The sequence below is a fragment of the Myotis yumanensis genome, unplaced genomic scaffold, assembly GCF_028538775.1.
Source record: "Myotis yumanensis isolate MYYU_CA2020_CCGP unplaced genomic scaffold, mMyoYum1.0.hap1 SCAF_14, whole genome shotgun sequence".
NCBI lineage: Eukaryota > Metazoa > Chordata > Mammalia > Chiroptera > Vespertilionidae > Myotis > Myotis yumanensis.
In genome coordinates this window covers 29959637-29980911 of record NW_027223765.1, presented here as the reverse complement: position 1 = coordinate 29980911, position 21275 = coordinate 29959637, and the positions used below count along the sequence as shown (strand labels likewise).

Here is a 21275-nt window from a genome sequence, read left to right as displayed (position 1 = left end):
TAGCCAGAAGTGGAATTACTGGATCATATGGTAATTTTATGTTTAAATTTTTGAGAAACCACTGTACTCTTTTACACATCAGTTGCATTATTTTACATTCCCAGCAGTAATACACAGGGTTGCCTTTGCCTGAATTGGGTTTACAGTGTATCTTTGCTTTTGGGCAGTAGAATGTTTTCAGTATATTTCCTTAAAAGAATGTTTATCATATATTGTTTTCTAGTAGTTTTGGAAGTAACACAAATCCTCATACTCTACTATGAAGTTAGAACTGGTTAAGAAAGTTGTCTTCTATTAGTGAGAAATCCTGACAGGAATTAAAATTCTGGGCCTTAAAAAGAGTGCATTTCCAGGAACTTGTGGTTACTATGTCTGTGTAACTTGGCTATGAAGTGTAAATATACTGAAATATACTAAGTACTTTCAATAGCCTCAGGAGAACGCTGCCGATGAAATAGGCAAGTAAGGCAAAGATTATTTTTCTCAGTCAGAACCAGAGTCAAGAAGCATATGAGAACTGGAAGGCTTAGTGGCAATATTGAGAGAGGTTGTTTTCATTTCTAGATAGAATAACTGATTGCTCATGATTGGATAAAAGGATTAAATGATTTTTTTTTTCTTTCTCAAAGAATATACGTGTTAATCTCTGAGATTGGAAATTTTAAAAGTAGTTGGAGGAATTTTATCTTCCTGTTGATTGACACATTATTTATATAACAGGTGGGGAAGACATTCCTTGTTCAGTTGGAAAATAGACCAATAAAAGTTATTAAGGGAAAAAATGTTGGTGGGATTACAGCCCCTGCTGAGAGGTTTTTGAAACTTTGCACCTTGTTGCAATTGTCATTAAGATTTGGAAAATTTGAAGTAAATCATAGTCATTGTCTTCAATATTGTATAATTATGTTTTCCCTTGGTAAGTGGTGTTTTAATTTGAAAAAGTTTGCTTGAAGCTTCTTATCATGTTATATGAACAGTATGAATAAACGGAGTGGTTTATACTTGCCTTCCAGTTTTTACCAGTTCTTCCTCCTCTAGTTCTTTCTTTGCCCCAGGGTTCTTTTTCTTTAATTGCATTGGATGTTTATGCAGTTAGAAAAAATGTTCATAAAGATTATATTGTTGAGTGCCTACTGATTCTGGTCCTTTGATAAATAACATGCTTTTTGCTTTACTCAGAAAATAACTGTGGTCAGATTGTCATATAGTCTGCCATACACAGTAAGGATATTGTGAAAGAAATTCTGACTATCTGTGTAGCATGACCTTTCAAAATTGTTTTCTTTGCTGCAAGCATCTCATTTAGCCTTTTGACTGTCACATGGCAGAGGAAGTAGTATATAAAGGACAACATAAATGGCTGCCTTGTTGATCTCAATACAGTTTTCCAATATACGAGCATGCTAAACAGTCACATATGTTATTAAGTATTGTTGTTTTATTTAGGTGGAGGATTAACTAGCTTTATGCATAATGCAGAGTATATTTTAAGTTTACATTTATAATATTTAAAATTTAAATAGAAAAACATTTATGTTACTTTGAAAAAGGATCTAGATTTTTACTCAAAATATTAAGAATTGTTTGTGAATAGAGATTCATTACATATAGCCATGAGTCCAAATCCACCTTTTTTATGGACAAAGATTTTAAAGCAGTTTTGGATGTGTCTTTCTGGTGTTCCTGAGCAGTCAAGAGAGGCTTCTTTAAAACTATGAAGGGACCTGGGGAACATGAGTAAGCTCCAGCCTGATTTTAAACTTTGATCTTATTTTTCACTAGTAATATAGCTCTATTGTTTACCTGTTTAAATAGTTACTGAGGACTTGTGTCAGGCACTGTGTGGAGCCCCAGAGATGAAAAAGCCTGTCCCTGTCATTCAGGAACATACTATCCAGATATCAGCAAGGGTGGCAGAAATAGAGTTTAGCAGGATCACAACTCCTTGCTGTTGCTGCTAATGTCACTTCCCTTAGAGAAGGCAGGGGTAAAGGTTATAAGGCAGTGGTTCTCAACCTTCCTAATGCTGCGACCCTTTAATAAAGTTCCTCATGTTGTGGTGACCCCCAACCATAAAATTATTTTCATTGCTACTTCATAACTGGAATTTTGCTACTGTAAACAGTATGTAATTATATATGTGTTTTCCGATGGTCTTAGGCGACCCCTGTGAAAGGGTCGTTTGACCCCCAAAGGGGTCTCGACCCACAGGTTGAGAACCACTGTTATAAGGAGAAGCAGTAGGGGCCTGAGGATAGTCAGGATTCTGAGGTGAGAATAGTGCTGGCAGGTGACAGTAGAAATCTGGAGCTTGAATTTGATTGTCACCTACGCTGAGGTCATAAGCAGAGGAAAATGGAAATGGATTCCCATCAAATGGATTTTCCATGCCAGGTGCTGTTTAGGGCCTTTACACATATTATTGCTCTTAATCCATTTTATAAAGTTGTGAAATGTAGCATATATACAGAAGAACACATGAAAACTCAAATTTATAATTTAAAGAGTAAAAAATAAAACATGTATGTAACAGCTTAGCTAACTTACGTGCCTTCCTCTATCATATTTCCCTCCTCCCAAAGATACACTTTGCTGAATTGTTTAGTTCCTTGCTTTTCTTTATAACTTTATCACCTACATTTATATCTCTGAACAATATTTAACTTTTTTTTATATTTGAGAAATGAAATCACATTATTTGTTTCTCTTAACATTGTATGGTTCATTTGTAGTGATGTGTCTAGCTGTATTTTGTTAATTTTCCATATTATAAAATATTCAATACAACATATTGATCATTCTATTAATGTACATTTAGGTTATGTCTAGTTTTTGGGTATTATGAAAAATTCCACATTGAATATTTATGCACGTGTGACATTTTTGGATAAGGATTTTCCTAGTATATAAACCTAATAATGGAATTTTTGATGCCAGATTCTTTGCAAGAGGTTGGATTGGTTTATTCTCCCACCAGCAGTGATCTATGAAATGTCATAGCATTATGGTTTTAATTTACATTTCCTTGGTGACTGGCTAATGACATTGAACTTTTTTGTTCCCATATGTTTCTGGGGTTTTTTTTTGGCTCCTCTGAAGTTTCTGTTTAATTATTTTGTCCATTTTTCTATTGGGATTTTGTTCTTTACATATTAATTTTTTCACTGTAATTTATAAAAATTATTTGATCAATTTTTATTTACCTGTTTGACATCTTCATTGAATCTCTTCTTGTTCTTTTGCAATAAGAGCAATCTTTTATATGGCCTACCAGAATCTGGAGCTAGCCAGCCTCTCCAATACCATTCTCCGTTTTCTGCCTTTCTGTGTGGTTTTTTTTTTCTGTGTGTGTTTTTTTTTTAGGTCTTGGCATATGTTCTTTCTCCTTTTGCCTAGAATTTCTTCTCTTCAAATCTGTGCTAAAATTCTGCTTTTCTAGGAAGTTACTCTTGGCTTTACCTGCCTCAAATTCACATACCTTGTACATCTACACTTATTTCTGAGAAATATAGTAATTCTAGTTAGATGACTGGTTAGGAGCAGAAAGAGAGTAGTCAATATATTCATTTCTGCCAGTGAATTAAAAAATGCATTGTGCAAATGATAAACAAGGGTGAAAGCTGTTGAGTTGAAATAGGAGAGAATGATCTGCTAGTGTCATAATGGTACTCTCATTATGATGTTCCCTCACTTCTCTTCATGATTCTGTTTACTGTTTGGATGAAGAAGGGTGATAAGGAAAATACAGTGATAGAGTAAACCAGTCAATGGACTGAATATGACTGAGGAGGATATGTGGGATTTACTTATTTATTCATTCATTCATTCATTTTTAAAGGAATGAATTTCCTTTTAAATCTATTTCTGTTAATTTCAGAGAGAAAGGGAGAGGGGGAGAGAGAGAAACATCAATGATGAGAGAGGATCATTGATCGGCTGCCTCCTGCACACCCCCTACTGGGGATTAAACCCACAACCTGGGCATGTGCCCTGACATGGAATCAAACCGTGACTTCCTGGTTCCCAGGTCAATGCTTAACCACCACTGAGCAAGGCTGGGCGATACAGGGGTTTTAATCATGGCCTTGCAGCTACGTAAATCAGCGATTTTCAACCTTTTTCATCTCATGTCACACATAAACTAATTATTAAAATTCTGCAGCACACCAAAAATGTTGTTTTGCTGATCTGCCATAATATAGGTATAATTTTGATTGATTTGCAAAAATATATAATAATACTAATTACCTACCCTTTTTGCTCCAGTGTGACTTAAAAAACACACAACACAACAGGTGCCTATATTTGTATATAAGAATTTCTGGTACCAAGAATTACCCAATCAGACACAACCTTATTGTGTGATGTGATCAATAAGATGCCATTATATTATATGACTTACATATTTATGGTTTAAAACAGGGCATTCTTACTGGTCAGCTATTGTGTTGGCTGTTGTCTTTTTTTTTTTTTTTTCTTTTGACAATCTAGGGGAAAAGAGGTCAGTGCCCCTGACTAAATAGTCAGGTATTGCATGTTTTAAAAATTCTTGCGGCACACCAGTTGAAAATGCTGATCTAAACTATGTATTTGACTAAATTTAGTGAAGTCCAAATTGCTATAGCAGACTGAAAATAATGGCTCAGACACAGTAGATGTTTATTTTTACTCCTGGAAGAGTCTAAAGTGTATTGTCCTCTTTGGTAGGTGGATTCTCTTCTGGGTGATTTCTTCTGTCTTATGACTTTCATTCTCTATGACCAGTGGAAAAGAAAACAGAAGATATAGGCAGCACACTAACTTTTAAAATACCTCACCTGAAGTGGCATTTCCTTTCAGCATGCCATGGGAGAACTCTTAGTACATGACTATTTCTTACTGTTCAGCCTCCAGTCCCATGAGCATGTATATCCCCTCTCTGAGGTCATCACTATTATAGTTTTGTGAATTTTTGTTATTCTTGCTTGCCTCTCATACCTTTACACACATGTTATTAAGCAATAATAGTTTTGTATTTTTGATATACATAAACTACTTACGTTATGGTGTTTTGCATTTTTCTACAGGAGGTTAGAATATCTAGTCTGCCAAGTGCAGAGCCCCAATTCCATACTGTGGCAGGAGAAAAGCAGTCTCTTTCACAGTGGCCCTGGTAATCTTTTATTTTTGTAGATCTCATAAAATAAGGTATCTATACTCAAGAAGATTTATAATATAATACATATCCTTCTTTCTTAGAGATTAAATTTAAAAGGCACAAGGAAAGTGTTTCCATTGTGTCTCCATTCACCTTGTTCAATGCAATTTTGAAGGAATATGAGATGCTAAAGCTTTTTCATCACTATTAGCTCCTTGTTATCACAACTAGGCTACTCATAGTTTTAGCTTTATCTAGGCCCTGGGTACCAACTCTACCATGAATGGAAGCTTATTATGTGAGGTGATGTAATTCTGATGTTATGTGTTTGTACAAAGTAGTAGGCAAATGTGTTAGTTTTTAAATGCTAAAATAAGAACCTGTTTAAATAGTCTATATTTTCAGATTATTAAATATATTTATAAACATGTAATTAAGGAAGCTGACTAGAGCTTGCATCAGTTTATTTATAAATTTGGACTAAGTTTCAGCAGTTACGATTTAAAGGAAACTACTTTGATAGTTGTTTTCTTAACTGAAGTTTGACAGATCAAAATTGGGTAATGTAAGTTTCATTTTTATACTGTATATTGAACTAAAAAACAAAAAGTTGAACAGTTGGTGGTTGCCAGAGGTAGGGGGTTAGAGGTTGGCAAAATGGATGCAAGGGGTCAAAACGTAAAAACTTTGAGTTATAAATAAGCCATGGGGATGTAATACTATACAACATGGTGACCATAGTTAATAATAATACTATCTTGTATGTTTGGAAGTTGTTAAGAGAGTAGGTCTTTAAAGTTTTCATCAGAAGGAAAAATCATGCTGCTTTAAAAATAATGGATTTGAGGGTTTTTTTTTTTGTTTTTTTTTTAAATTAAATCTTTATTGTTCAGATTATTACATTTGTTCCTCTTTTTTCCCCCCATAACTCCCCTCCTTCCAGCTCCCACCCCACCCTCCACCCTCACTCCCCACCCACTGTGTTCATCCATAGGTGCATGATTTTTGTCCAGTCACTTCCCGCATCTCCCACACCCCTTTTTCCCCCAAGAATAGTCAGTCTATTCCCTTTCTATGTCCCTGATTCTATTATAATCACCAGTTCATTCTGTACATCAGGTTATTTATTCACTTGATTCTTAGATTCATTTGTTGATAGATGCATGTTTGTTGTTCATAGTTTGTATCTTTACCTTTTTCTTCTTCTTCCTCTTCTTAAAGGATACCTTTCAGCATTTCATATAATACTGGTTTGGCGGTGATGAACTCCTTTAGCTTTTCCTTATCTGTGAAGCTCTTTATCTGACCTTCAATTCTGAATGATAGCTTTGCTGGATAAAGTAATCTTGGTTGTAGGTTCTTGGTATTCAGCACTTTGAATATTTCTTGCCATTCCCTTCTGGCCTGCAAAGTTTCTGTTGAGAAATCAGCTGACAGTCGTATGGGTATTCCCTTGTAGGTAATTGAGCCTCTTTCTCTTGCTGCTTTTAAGATTTTCTCTTTGTCTTTTGCTCTTGGCATTTTAATGATGATGTGTCTTGGTGTGGTCCTCTTTGGATTCCTTTTGTTTGGGGTTCTCTGCGCTTCTTGGACCAGTAAGTCCATTTCTTTCACCAGGTGGGGGAAGTTTTCTGCCATTATTTCTTGAAATAGGTTTTCAATATCTTGCTGTCTCTCATCTTCTGGGACTCCAATGACTCTGATATTAGACCGCTTAAAACTGTCCCTGAGGCTCCTTACACTATCTTCACACTTTCGGATTCTTTTTTCATTTTGCTTTTCCAATTGGGTGTTTTTTGTCGAATCTTTGGTTTGATTATTGTACTCCTCTGGTCTGCTATTGGGTATAATATTCTTTATTTCAGTCCGTGTATGCTTACTTTCTAATTTCTTTATCGTAGCATCGAGGGTCTCATTAGTTTTCATGAGGCTCTGCACAAATTTATGGCAAGCCCTCAAAATTGCGATTCTTAGCTCCATATCCTCCATTTCTGTCATGTTTTTTTGTCTCCGCATCTTTTATGCTTTCTTGGTGCACCCCCTTGTGGTCTCTGTGCGCAGTCTTGTTCTAGCCAAGCCTTAATTGTTGTAGTTAACACTAGAGGAATTTGACCCCCAGGTCGACTGGCTGTGGAAATCAGCTGTGTGGAAAACGTCTGCCTTCTGGGGAGGCGCTAATCCAGCCTTTGCCTGAGGTGATCGGCAAATGGCTGTGCGCAGGGCCTGGGCGGGGCGGGATCAACAGGGCGGGCGGAGGGAGCAGTTATGGCCACGCTCAGTCCCGTTCCCAGAGGCTCTGCTTCTCAGAACCCCGGCAGCCGCTGCAAACCTCGGAGAGAAAGCTGCCCTCAGGTTCCAACTGATGCCGGATAATCCCGCTTCTCCCGTTTGAGTCTGGGTCCCTAGAGACTCGCCCGGATCTGGAGCCCAGAGTCTGAGACTCACTCCCGACCGAAAACGACAACTGCGCCCTCAGCCACCAGCCCGCTTTGCGCGCACACCTCGGTACCTTTGTATTTTCCACACTGCGCCGCCTCTGAGCCTCGATTTGCTGTTCTCTTTCCTTCTAGTTGTAGAGTCTCTCTTCAGCCAGCCTTCCTGTGGTTCTGGGTGATGTCCGTTCAGTCTTTTAGTTGTATTTTTGAAATGGTTGTTTGCGGCAGTGGTCTCCAGTGTTTACCTACGCCGCCATCTTGGTCTCCCTCGGATTTGAGGTTTTTTTAACTAATGTGATACATTAAATGTTGTAAATTAAATATAGGACATCATCCAGAAGCTGGATTTGAAGCATAAATAAATGAAGATATCAGATCTTTTGGGAACCTAGGCATAGTGAACTCCTGTGATGAATTATTACTAGTACTAGGGGCCCAGTGCACGAATTCGTGCACCTTGAAAGGAACTGTGGGCCACGAGGCTGCGGTAGGCACAGGGGCAGGTCTCGGCCCATCCTCCGCGCCCCCGCTTGGCCCCTCCTGCCCCCCCCCCCCCCCCCCAGTTCCCTGTCTGCCAGAAGCCCTGCTCCTCCAGCCCCCGCTCCCATGTGCTGACAGCACCAGCTCTGCTCCCACCTGCTGAAGGCGTGGAGCGATTGGGGCCGGCACCAGTAGCAGGTGCAAGTGGGGCCATTGCTAGCAGCGGGTGCGAGAGGTGACTGCTGGCCCCAATCTCCCCTCAGGAGCAGGGGGAGGTGGAGAAGCCCTGAGGGGCGATTGGGGCCAGCAGCTGCTGCTTGCACCCACTGCTGGTGCCGAGTGATCAGGGCTGGCGCCGGGCACCGGCAGTGGGTGCGAGCGGCGGCTCCAGCACTGGCAGCGGGTGCAAGCAGGGCCGGCACCGGCAGCAGGTGCGGGCGGCGGGTGGGAGCAAAGAATTTTCAGTAACCACCAGAGGCTCACCTTGATGACAACGATCAGCGCCCCACCTTGGTCTGGCGCCCCCACTCACCTGCTCCACCATCGCACTGCGGCTGACGCCCACCATGTTCTGTGCACGCTCCCTGGTGGTCAGTGCACATCATAGCAACTGGTTGTTTGGTGGTTCCGCTGTTCAGTTGTTCCGCTGTTCGGTCTATTTGCATATTAGCCTTTTATTATTTAGGATATCCCAAACCAGTGATTTTCAATGGGTATGCTACAAGAATTTTTAATACATATGATACCTATTTAGTCAGAAGCACTGACCTCTTTTCCCCTGGATTGTCAAATTTAAAAAAATGACAACAGCCAATACAACAATAGCCGACCAGTGTGAATGCCCTGTTTTGAGCCATAAATGTATAGGTCATATAATAGAGTTGCATCTTATTGGTCATATTGCAAAATAAAGTTGCATGTGATTGACTAATACTTGATACTAAAAATTCTTATGAACAGTATAGGCACCTGATTTTGTTAAAATTCACTTTGGAGCAAAAAGGGTAGGTAATTACTAATATGTGTGTGTGTGTGTGTGTGTGTGTGTGTGTGTGTGTGTGTATTTTAAATCATTCAAAATTATACCTATTTTTTGGGTCAGATCAGCAAAATATATATTTTTTGCAGAGTTTTAGTAGTTAGTTTATGTGTGCCATGAGATGAAAAAGGTTGAAAATTGCTGTTCCAAATCATGTAACTCCCAGTACTTATTCTATTGTGCACTGGTCCTCGTGGTCGGCAAGAGCAGTTAGGCAATGAGGGGGATTTCATGGCAGCAATACTGTGGTGCTACCTCACCTTTAAGGTCAGGTCTCCTGATCCCTAGACACTATTTTCCAAACCTCTTTCTGAAATTCCCAATATTTCATCCTCATCTCTTGTGGTTGAGGCTCTGTGGGGGTTGAGGTGGAAAATACTATAACTGGTCCTATAAGCCTTCACTATCTTTCTCTGTTTTATTCCCCCCAGCAGTCTAAGAAGGAGCATCATCCAAAAACAGAACAGTCGTACTTCCCACTTGTCTTTCTCAGCTGACCTAAGTGCTGTGGTGCAGGATGGGCTTTAAAGGGCTCCATGTTTTATTTTTATAATCCCATCTTTCCCCAAACTACGGTGCGATATGGTATCTTAAACAGCGTGAGTTCTTAATAAATATTTATTGACTTGAAGTCTAATAATTTTTCTTCCTTTCTCTCTTAATCAAGTCCTAGCACTGAGATGACACTATCAGCCAGCCTCTCTTGACTTACTGTGTCCTCTAGAGAGACTAGGCAGTGAAAGAAGAGTTGGCACCAGGGACAACTTTCCCTACTTTTTGCTGTTGTTAAATTTTCAGTTTATGTCAGTAGTGAAGGGATAATAAAAACTACACACAGAAGCTGGATAGCTTAGGAGGAACATCGGTCTCCAAGTAAAAGCTATAAAACAAACAAACAAATACTTGCAGAGACCAACTTAAACCAGCATGCAAAGGCGCAATCCTGAAATGGCTTGGGAGAAATGTCAGCTTTTTGGGATGCTCTGTTAATTTTTATATATTATAACTTATTTTGAACATGACAGCAGACAGAAATAACTAAAAGGTTCAGAGTCTGGAATAGTGCTTTTTCTACAGCTGTAAGCTATTTAAAATTCTTCTCGTGTTACTGTTTGCTATCCAGATGGCTTTCTGGCACTGGTTCAGTTCCTGGATGTGAAGGCTGCTGGTTATTTACTCACCAGTATCACCACACTCTTGTACAATTTGACTCATGACTCACAGTGCTTACATGTGGGTACCCTTTGCTATACAGTCATTCCTGATTGTCATAATGTCACTTGTTAGAGACATGTTCCAGAATTGATTGGACACCAGTTCCAAATGAAGATTTGTTGACATTCAAGAGAACACTCTGGTTAGTCTGTTGGATCCATTGCCACTGGAGTGAGAAACAGAAACAGTCATCCAGACAATGAAACTTTTGTCTGAAATATTTATGTGCATGATAGATGCAAAAGTGTATCCAATAAGCCAGAATTATTTGCTTCACTTTTTTACTATTAACTAAAGTGATTAAAATGCAAAAAGGGCTTACCACAGAAATCAGTATTGTGGTGAGAGGCTAGGGAGGGGGAGGAGGTTGCTTTTTAAAAGGAACACCCTGAAGATGCAGATAGTGTTGTACTTCTTTCTTTTTTTTTAAAAAAAAAAATCCTCACCCAAGGATATGTTTTGATTGATTTTAGAGAGAGAGGAAGGGGGAGAAATATCAATTGGTTGCCTCCCATATGTGCCCCAACTAGGGATTGAACCCGCAACCTAGCATGTGCCTGACTGGGAATCAAACCCAAAACCTTTTGGTGTATGGGACGACACTCCAACCAACTGAGCCACCCAGCCAGGGCAGTGTTGTATTTCTTGACCTGGACTGTGGTTTGCTTTATAATAGGTGTTCCTTTTCAATAATTGGTTTGGTACTTTTTAATTTATGTGTTATTTTAAACAATAAAAATGTTTAAAAATAGAGAATACTTGCCTAATATGTAGGTCACATACTTTGTAATAGATGTTAGTAGTAAGTCTTTGTCTTGTTAATTTTTATCTATTTAGGAAAATAACAACTTTTGCCCTAAAATATGGTTATCGTCAAATAGTTATTGAAATAGGCTTAACAGTTAGTTCCCCTTTTCACAATACTACTCATTTGGGCTTCAGGAAGAGAAGGGATAGGTTGAGGAGAGAATATAGTGGGGATGAAATATATCTTTCTTAGAAATATATACCCCGTTAGAATAATCATCCTGTTTTGTTGTTGGTAAGGAAGACGAAAGAAAATTAGAACACTAAAAAAATTGATTAGCATTAATTAATAAAAAGTTAAATATTCTAACTCAAGTTAATGTAAGTAATTTAAAATAGAATATTTTATAACACCAAAGAAATACAAAGGATTGTTAGAATATATTATGAACAACTATATGCCAACAAATTGGACATTCTGGATGAAATGGATAATTTAAATTTATACATACAAACTTCCAAAACTAAATCAGAAAGAGTCAGAGAATCTGAATAGATAGATTACAACTAGTGAAATTGAAGCAGTAATAAAAAAACTCCCAACAAACAAAAGTCCTGGACTGGATAGCTTTATAGGTGAATTTTTTCCAAACATTCAAAGAACTAATAGCAGTCTTTCTCAAACTATTCAAAAAAATTCAAGAAGAGGGAAGACTCTCAAGCTAATTTTATAAGGCCAGCATTATCCTAATTCCAAAACCAGATAAAGACATGACAAAGAAAGAAAATTTAGGTTAATATCCCTTATGAACATAGATGCTGAAATCCTCAGCAAAGTATTAGCAAACCGAATCCAGCAATACATTGAAAAGATCATACACCATGATCAAGTCAGATTTATTCCAGGGATACAGGGTTGGTGCAGTATTTGCAAAACACAAAATGAAGAATAAAGACCACATGATCATATCCATAGATGCAGAAAAGGCATTTGATAAAATCTAATACCCATTTATGATAAAAACCCTGAGCAAAGTGGCAATAGAGGGAACATACCTCAGCCTAAAAAAGGCCATACACCAGTATGACAAGCCCACAGCCAACATCATACTCAGTAGGCAGAAACTACAAGTGTTCCCCTTTAGATCAGGAATAAGTGTCTTTTAGAAATTTATGTGCTTTATTTGATCACAATGAAAATTATTTTCAAAGCAAATATTCTTTAAGATACCAAATTATTCAGTTTATTTGCATAGAATATTTTAACATATTGAAAGTTACAAAGCCTGAGATAAGCAAACAACAGGTCAATAACTCAGAATTCTAACATTTTTACATATCATTCATTACAAAATGCAAAAAAGACCATTAATGTTTAAGTGGAATGATCTCTAACCTATAAATTATACTATGACCAAACACATATAGAAACACAGATTCCATTAAATATTTTAAAAGTTTGATTTTACAAGTAATTAGAGAAATGCAAATTAACTGAAGAACTCGATTACAATCCTGTTAATGGATGCTATATACAACTATTAAGGTAGTGGGAATACAAATTGGTAAAACTTATCTATAAAGAACTTTAAAGAATTTTATACCAGTGATTTTAAACCCTGTTAGACCAAAAGCCCCTTTTTTATAGTATGTTTTGTAACACTTGTTGGTGCAAAGCTGACACCAGAATTTGCCAAGAGGAACTTTAAGCTGCTTGCCCTTTCAGTAGACAGTGTTGACCATCATCTAGCCTAGAGCGAGGATATCCAGTGCTTAAAACTGCGAAGAGCCCACGGAAAAGTTACCTTTTCCCATCATTGATGGTAGGAACCGGGACCTCCCTATCCTTTCGGGCATGCTGGACCCAGCAGAGAAGGACAGAAAGGGCATGCCCATCATGGCACGCCTGGTGTTTGTTTTTGGTCCTGATAAGAAACAGAAGCTACCTTCACCCAGCTACCACTGGCAGGAACTTTGAAGAGATTCTCGGAGTAGTTATCTCTCTCCAACTGACTGCAGAAAAGAAGGTTGCCATCCCAGGTGATTGGAAAGTTGGAGATAGCGTGATGGTCCTTCCCAACCATCCTGAAGAGGAAGCCAAGAAACCTTTTCCTAAAGGATTCTTCACCAGAGAGCTCCCATTTGGCAAGAAATACCTGGGCTACACGCTCCATCTGTAGGTCGCCTTGAGGAGCTGGTGCTAGGGATGCTCACTTGGCACAGTGAGCTAGAGGGTGCCAGCTGTCAATCAAGTGTCCTACAGTGATTCCATAAAAACATCCTGCTGTAATCACAGCCACAGTCTTTAGGTTGCTGTACTGTTGGCTTATTAAATGAAAATGGCTTATTAAATGAAAAAAATAACTCTAACCTGAGCCTTTCATTTGGATTAGTCAGTGTCCTGAAAATGAAACTTTTAAAAATGTATAAGCTCTATGCTATCATTAATGAAACTTTGAAAAAAGGAAATATTTATTCATAGTTACTTTCAAACTATATTAATATATTTTCTTGCAGCCTTAATTGTATGCATTAGGTTGTGCTCATGGTTTTTCCTCTTTTTGCAGTAAACAGAATTCTAATTATACTTTTGTACGGTTTTATATTTTGCTGTTTTCATATCATTTATAAACACTTCTATAGTATTGCATACACTTGACAAGCCAGTTTAAATGGCTACTTAATATGCCAACAAATGGGTATATCATTGTTTAATTATTGCTTCATGTCTGACAGTTTGTTTGTAGGTTTGTCATATTGCATATTTTACTTTGTGTCTGAAAATTTTTCTCTAATCAAGTTTTAAATATGTAAATTACAGAACTGGAATTACTGGATTAGTAGGTATGAAATATTTTAAGGATATATTTTCTAAAAGCAACTTAGAGTGCCATCTTCTACTTGAGAGGATAAACTTATAATGTTTTAGCAATTATTCTTTAGTAATTTGTAGAATTACTTTAGAAATATTTCTTACATAGAATTATAATGATTTGGATCAAATAACTTTTTATAAAATGAAATTCTACACTAGCGGTTCTCAACCTGTGGGTCGTGATCCCTTTGGCGGTTGAACGACCCTTTCACAGGGGTCGCCTAAGACCATCCTGCATATCAGATATTTACATTATGATTCATAACAGTAGCAACATTACAGTTATGAAGTAGCAACGAAAATAATTTTATGGTTGGGTCACAACATGAGGAACTGTATTTAAAGGGCCAGAAGGTTGAGAACCACTGTTCTACACTGTTCAGTTTTTCACTGCTCAGTATAATTATACTTTACTGTTAACAAATCAACAATAAAGGCTGATTTGTTGTCTTTGAACAATAAGGACAGGAGGGCTGAAGTCCAAATGAATCAAAATCCCATCACTTAAGTTGCCTCTGATTGAAACCTAAAGGTTAAAAATATTAGTAAATGTAGTGCAGTGCATGTCGTCAGTGCCTGGCCCCTTTCATTGCTAATGTTGAGAGGAAGGGAGAGGGAGAGATAGAAACATCAATGATGAGAGAGAATCATTGATTGGCTGCCTCCTGCACGCCCCCCTACTGGGGATGAGCCTGCAACCTGGACATAAACCCTGATGAGGAATCTAACCGTGACCTCCTGGTTCATAGGTTGATGCTCAACCAGTGAGCTACAGTGGCCAGGCATAATGTTCTATTCTTTTATGAACATGCACTTTTCTTCTAGGTATATCAGTTAACAGGAAAGAGAGAAATACTGGGTAAGCTCTATTGCATTTAATTTTTAAAAAATTCCCTTTCAGTCTCTGTTAAGATTTCTCCCATGGATGGAAAAATATCTTTCACACAAATGGAAAGGAAAAGAAAGCTGGGGTAGCAATACTTATATCTGACAAAATACATCTCAAAGTGAAGGCCATAACCAGAGATAAGGAAGGCCACTTCATAATACTAAAGGGATCAATACAACAAGAAGATATAACCCTGGTAAACATATATGCACCCAATGCAGGAGCACCCACATACATAAGAAAACTTCTGGAAGATATCAGGGGAGATATCGACAATAACACAATCATAGTAGGGGACTTTAATACACCACTGACATCACTGGATAAATCCGCTAGACAAACAATCAGCAAAGAAACAGCAATCCTAAATGACTCACTAGATCAGATGGACTTAATTGACATCTTCAGAACTCTACACCCCACAGCTGCGGAATATACATTCCTCTCAGGTGCTCATGGGACATATTCAAAAATAGACCACATATTGGGTCACAAGCAAAGTCTCCACAAATTCAAGAAGATTGAGATCATAAAAAGCATCTTCTCAGACCACGATGGCATAATGTTAGAAATAAACTACAATAAAAACAACCCAAAATACTCAAACACTTGGAAGCTGAATAGCATGTTATTAAATATTGATTGGGTTACCGATGACATCAAAGAAGAAATTAAAAACATCCTGGACACTAATGACAATGAAAACACAACAATCCAAAACCTCTGGGACACAATGAAAGCAGTCCTGAGAGGGAAGTTTATAGCTCTACAGGCCTATCTCAAAAAACAAGAAAAAATGGTAGTTAATCATCTAACTCTACAACTCAAAGAATTAGAAAGAGAGCAACAAGAAAACCCCAGAGTGAGCAGAAGGAAGGAGATAATAAAGATTAGAGCAGAAATCAATGACATAGAGACCAAAAAAACAATACAGAAAATCAATGAAACCAAGAGCTGGTTCTTTGAAAGGATAAACAAGATTGACAAACCCCTCGCCAGGCTCACCAAGAAGCAAAGAGAAAGGTCCCAAATAAACCAAATCAGAAATGATAGAGGCGAAATAACAACAGACCCCACAGAAATACAAATGATTGTTAAACAATACTACGGGCAACTCTACTCCAACAAACTAGACAACCTGGAGGAAATGGACAAATTCCTAGAAAAATACAACATTCCAAAACTCAATCAGGAAGAATCTAAAAACCTCAATAGGCCAATAACTATGGAAGAAATTGAAGCAGTCATCAGAAAGCTTCCAGCAAACAAAAGCCCAGGGCCAGACGGCTTCACAGGGGAGTTCTACCAAACATTCAAGGAAGAACTAAAACCTACCCTCCTCAGACTACTACAAAAAATTCAAGAGGAAGGAACACTTCCAAGCTCATTCTATGAAGCCAGCATCACCCTAATACCAAAACCAGGTAAAGACATCACAATGAAAGAGAATTACAGGCCAATATCCCTCATGAACATAGATGCCAAAATCCTCAACAAAATCTTAGCAAATCGGATCCAGCAGTACATCAGAAGGATCATACACCATGACCAAGTAGGATTTATCCCAGAGATGCAAGGATGGTACAACATCCGTAAATCAATAAATGTGATACATCACATAAACAAATTGAAAGAAAAAAACCACATGGTCATATCAATTGATGCAGAAAAAGCATTCGACAAAATCCAACACCCATTTTTGATAAAAACTCTCAGAAAGGTGGGAATAGAAGGATCATACCTCAACATAATAAAAGCCATATATGACAAGCCCACAGCCAACATCATACTCAATGGACAAAAACTAACACCATTTCCCCTAAGAACAGGAACAAGACAGGGATGCCCACTCTCACCACTCCTGTTCAACATAGTACTGGAAGTATTAGCCATTGCAGTTAGGCAAGAAGAAGAAATAAAAGGCATCCAAATTGGAAAAGAGGAAGTAAAACTGTCCTTATTTGCAGATGACATGATATTATACATACAAAACCCTAGAGACTCCATCAAAAAGCTACTAGACTTAATACATGAATTTGGCAATGTAGCAGGATACAAAATTAACCCCAAGAAATCTGAGGCATTTCTATACACCAATAGTGAACTTTCAGAAAGAGAGATTAGAAAAATAATCCCATTTACCATCGCACCAAAAAAATTAAGATACCTAGGAATAAACTTAACTAAAGAGGTTAAAGACCTCTACTCAGAAAACTACAGGACGTTGAAAAAAGAGATAGAGGAAGACATAAACAGATGGAAGAACATACCATGTTCTTGGATTGGTAGAATCAACATCATTAAAATGTCCATACTACCCAAAGCAATCTATACATTCAACGCACTTCCCATTAAAATACCAATGGCCTTCTTCAAAGATCTAGAACGAACTCTCCAAAAATTCATCTGGAATAAAAAAAGACCCCGAATAGCTGCAGCGATCCTGAGAAAGAACAAAGTAGGTGGGATCTCAATGCCAGATATCAAACTGTATTACAAAGCCACTGTTCTCAAAACTGCCTGGTACTGGCACAAGAACAGACATATAGACCAGTGGAATAGAATAGAGAGTCCAGAAATTAGCCCGAACCAATATGCTCAATTAATTTTTGACAAAGGAGGCATGAACATACAATGGAGCCAAGATAGTCTCTTCAATAAATGGTGTTGGGAAAATTGGATAGATATATGCAAGAAAATGAAACTAGACCACCAACTTACACCATACACAAGAATAAACTCAAAATGGATAAAGGACTTAAATGTACGACAGGAAACCATAAAAATTCTAGAAGAATACAAAGGCAACAAAATCTCAGACTTATGCCAAAACAATTTCTTCACTGATACAGCTCCTAGGGCAGTTGAAACTAAAGAGAAACTGAACAAATGGGACTACATCAAAATAAAAAGCTTCTGCACAGCAAAAGAAACCATCAACAAAACAACAAGAAAACCCACCTCTTGGGAAAACATATTTGCCAACGTCATATCTGATAAGGGCTTAATCTCCAAAATTTATAGGGAACTCATACAACTTAACAAAAAGAAGATAAACAATCCAATCAAAAAATGGGCAAAGGATCTAAATAGACACCTTTCAAAAGAGGACATTCAGAAAGCCAAGAGGCATATGAAAACATGCTCAAAGTCACTAATCATCCGAGAGATGCAAATCAAAACAACAATGAGGTACCATCTCACACCTGTCAGAATGGCCATCATCAACAAATCAACAAACGACAAGTGCTGGAGAGGATGTGGAGGAAAAGGAACACTTGTGCACTGCTGGTGGGAATGCAGACTGGTGCAGCCACTATGGAAGGCAGTATGGAGGTTCCTCAAAAAATTGGAAATGGAACTCCCATTTGACCCTGTGATCCCACTACTAGGAATATATCCCAAGAAACCAGAAACACCTATCAGAAAGGATATATGTAACCAGATGTTCATAGCAGCACAATTCACCATAGCTAAGATCTGGAAACAGCCTAAGTGCCCATCAGTAGATGAATGGATTAGAAAACTGTGGTACATCTACACGATGGAATACTATGCTGCTGTTAAAAAGAAGGAACTCCTACCATTTGCAACATCATGGATGGAACTGGAGAGCATAATGCTAAGTGAAACAAGCCAGTAAATGAAGGAAAAATACCACATGATCTCACTCATTCATGGATAATAAAGACCATTACAAACTTTTGAACAATAATAGATACAGAGGCAGAGCTGCCTCAAACTGATTGTCAAACTGCAGTGGGAAGGCCAGAGAGAGTTGGGGGGCAGGAGGGAGGGGAGTAAGAGTTCAACCGAAGGACTTGTATGCATGCATATAAGCATAACTAATGGACATAAGACACTGGGGGGTAAGGGAAGGTAGGGGTTTGTCAAGGGCGGGGGGGGGGGGGGGAAAGGACACTTATGTAATACCCTTTGTAATACTTTAAGCGAAAAAAAAAAAAAAAAAAAAAAAGATTTCTCCCATGATTTTCCAAAGTAGGTTTTGGTTGAACTTATTAATGTATGTAACAAGTTTATGTTGATTTCTGCTTGTCATTTAAACTTGAAGTAAAATCCAATGGCTCTGGTGGCACTTGCCAGGGAAGCTGAGAACATTTAAATGCTTTCCTCTCTTTCTGCCAATGAACAATTCACAGGATATGGGTTTGTAATTACAGCCTAAGGGTTTAGTTGGCTAATTGTCACTGTGAAGTTCCTGTGCCCTCTTATAGCTTCCTTAAAAAGTTTTCATAGTTGTTCAATGCTTGTCCTTCGCCTTTGATCATTTGTGTAGGTGCTCAAACAAAAGACTGATACAAGACTGAGAATCTTGCTGAGTTAGGTAACCCTCTGAAGAACATTTCCTCTAAAGAAAAAATGAAAAAATAAGGAGAAGAAATAAAGAATTTAAAAGTATGCTAATTACTTGGAAAAAAATCTTTTTGGTCCTGGCTGTGACTCTGTGTAATCCTAGATAATTTACTTAATTTCTCTGGGTCTTAGTTTCTTATCTTTAAAATGGGAAAGGTCTGTAACTCCTTAACTCCTAAATCACCTATCTCCTCACCTGAAACTCTGTGTTACTTCACAGACTGAACTCTTGTGTGTGGTGTTTACTATAAAAGAAGGGTGGGTGACATAGGGAAGTACAAACTAGGATATCTTTTACTTTCAAATACGTAGCAGTAATTTTATTTTCTTCAGAATATCTCTACAAAAGATTATCTTCTAGCAATTGGCTTGTTACCTCATTTATTTTTTGCTTAGCCTGTCTTTTACCCTTCAAGAATTAGCCCTAGACAATATGGAAAAATACACAAAACACCATTGATTGACACATAGAAATGTATGCTAAGTTATGTTCCTTATACTGTTTTAAATACACACTTCAAGTAGGTCTAGATAAATTGTGCAAAGAGCCCATTCATTACTACTTTTAGATATAATAGGAATTGTCCTAGAGCTGTGGTTCTGCAAGTGGCCAGAGTGAACTTCCTTCATAAGATGCTTTGTTAATTTGTGGGAGGTGATTTTGTTGTGCTTGTTGTTGAATCAGTGATTGGGGGAGGTTCTACTATTTTGTAAGGGATAATTGGACATCCTACAATGCACAGGGCAATTTTTTTATTTTATTTTATTTTTTTTCCAGGGGAGTTTATCCTCGGGGGATGACCACCTGCTGGCTTAGGCCCGCTCCCCAGGGGATTGGGCCTAAGCTAGCTGTCAGACATCCCTCTGGCAGCCCGGGAGCCCTCAGGGGATGTCCACTTGCCAGCGGGGAGCAGGCCTAAGCTGCAGTTGGACATCCTTAGTGCTGCTGAGAAGGCGGGAGAGGCTCCCACCACCACCGCTGTACTGGCAGCCATCAGCCTGGCTTGTGGCTGAGCAGAGCTCCCCCTGTGGGAGCACACTGACCACCAAGGGGCAGCTCCTGCATTGAGCGTCTGCCCCCTGGTGGTCAGTGTGTGTCATAGTGACCAGTCATTCCCAGTCATTCTGCTGTTAGGGTCAATTTGCATATTACCCTTTTATTATATAGTATTTTGTTTCAGAATTTTAAAGTATTTGTAAAATACTTGTTTAAAAAGAATATTGAATCCAACCTGTGTGGCTCAGTGGTTGAGAGTTGACCCATGAACCAGGAGGTCACGATTTGATTCCCAGTCAGGGCACATGCCTGGGTTGTGGGCTCAGTCTCTGGTACGGGGGTGTACAGGAGCCAGCCAGTCAGTGATTCTCTCTCATCATTGATGTTTCTATTTATCTCTCCCTCTTCCTTCCTCTCTCTCTGAAATTAATAAAAACATTTAAAAAAGAATATTGAATATCAGAGGATTAAAAACCATTTTTCTGCTACACCTGAAACTAATAAAAAATAAATTTCAATATAAAAGCTAAGTGTTCGTTTGTCCAACCGGTAGCTATGACGTGCACTGACCACCAGGGGGCAGACAATGCAGAAGCTGCCATGACACGCACTGTCCATCTTATATAATAAAAGCCTAATATGCTAAGTGTCTGACTGATCATTCGACCATCTGACCAGTTGCTATGATGTGCACTGACCACCACAGGGCAGACGCTTCGACTGGTAGGTTAGCTTTCTCCTGTGGTCTGACTGATTGGGATTGGGCGAGATGGGCCGGACATGCCCTGGAGCCCTTCCGCGGTCTCTCCCCAGACCTGATCGTGCACCGGGGACACCAAATCTGTGCACCAGGCCTCTAGTTTAAAAATAAATGGCACCATGGACCTGGTGTTGACATACCAATACTTGGCTTCCCCCAAGTGGAACACAGGCCCTGTCACCACCCCGGAGTGACACCCCACCAAATCACAGGCAACACTGCCAAGACTCCCCCCCCCCCCGCAAATGTGGCCACCAGCCCAGCCCAGAAACGGTTGCTGTGGGTGCCAGGTAATGACGTCACATAGCAACGTACAACTTCCTCTCC

General features: G+C 38.7%; 1 protein-coding gene and 1 pseudogene across 4 annotated transcripts in view; both read left to right on the top strand.

The window, feature by feature from the left end:
• The window catches only part of PIK3CB (phosphatidylinositol-4,5-bisphosphate 3-kinase catalytic subunit beta), a 133302-nt gene that overhangs the window by 35848 nt on the left and 76179 nt on the right, over nt 1–21275 (top strand). Inside the window, exon 3 of one of the 4 annotated variants that reach the window (XM_070433500.1) lies at nt 19115–19233. The exons of the other annotated variants lie outside the window; for them this stretch is intronic. The gene's annotated coding sequence lies outside the window, so the exon portion shown is untranslated. The remainder of the gene's footprint in view (nt 1–19114; nt 19234–21275) is intronic. 4 annotated transcript variants of the gene reach the window in all.
• Nucleotides 11860–13233, top strand: LOC138992620 (peroxiredoxin-6 pseudogene; annotated as a pseudogene).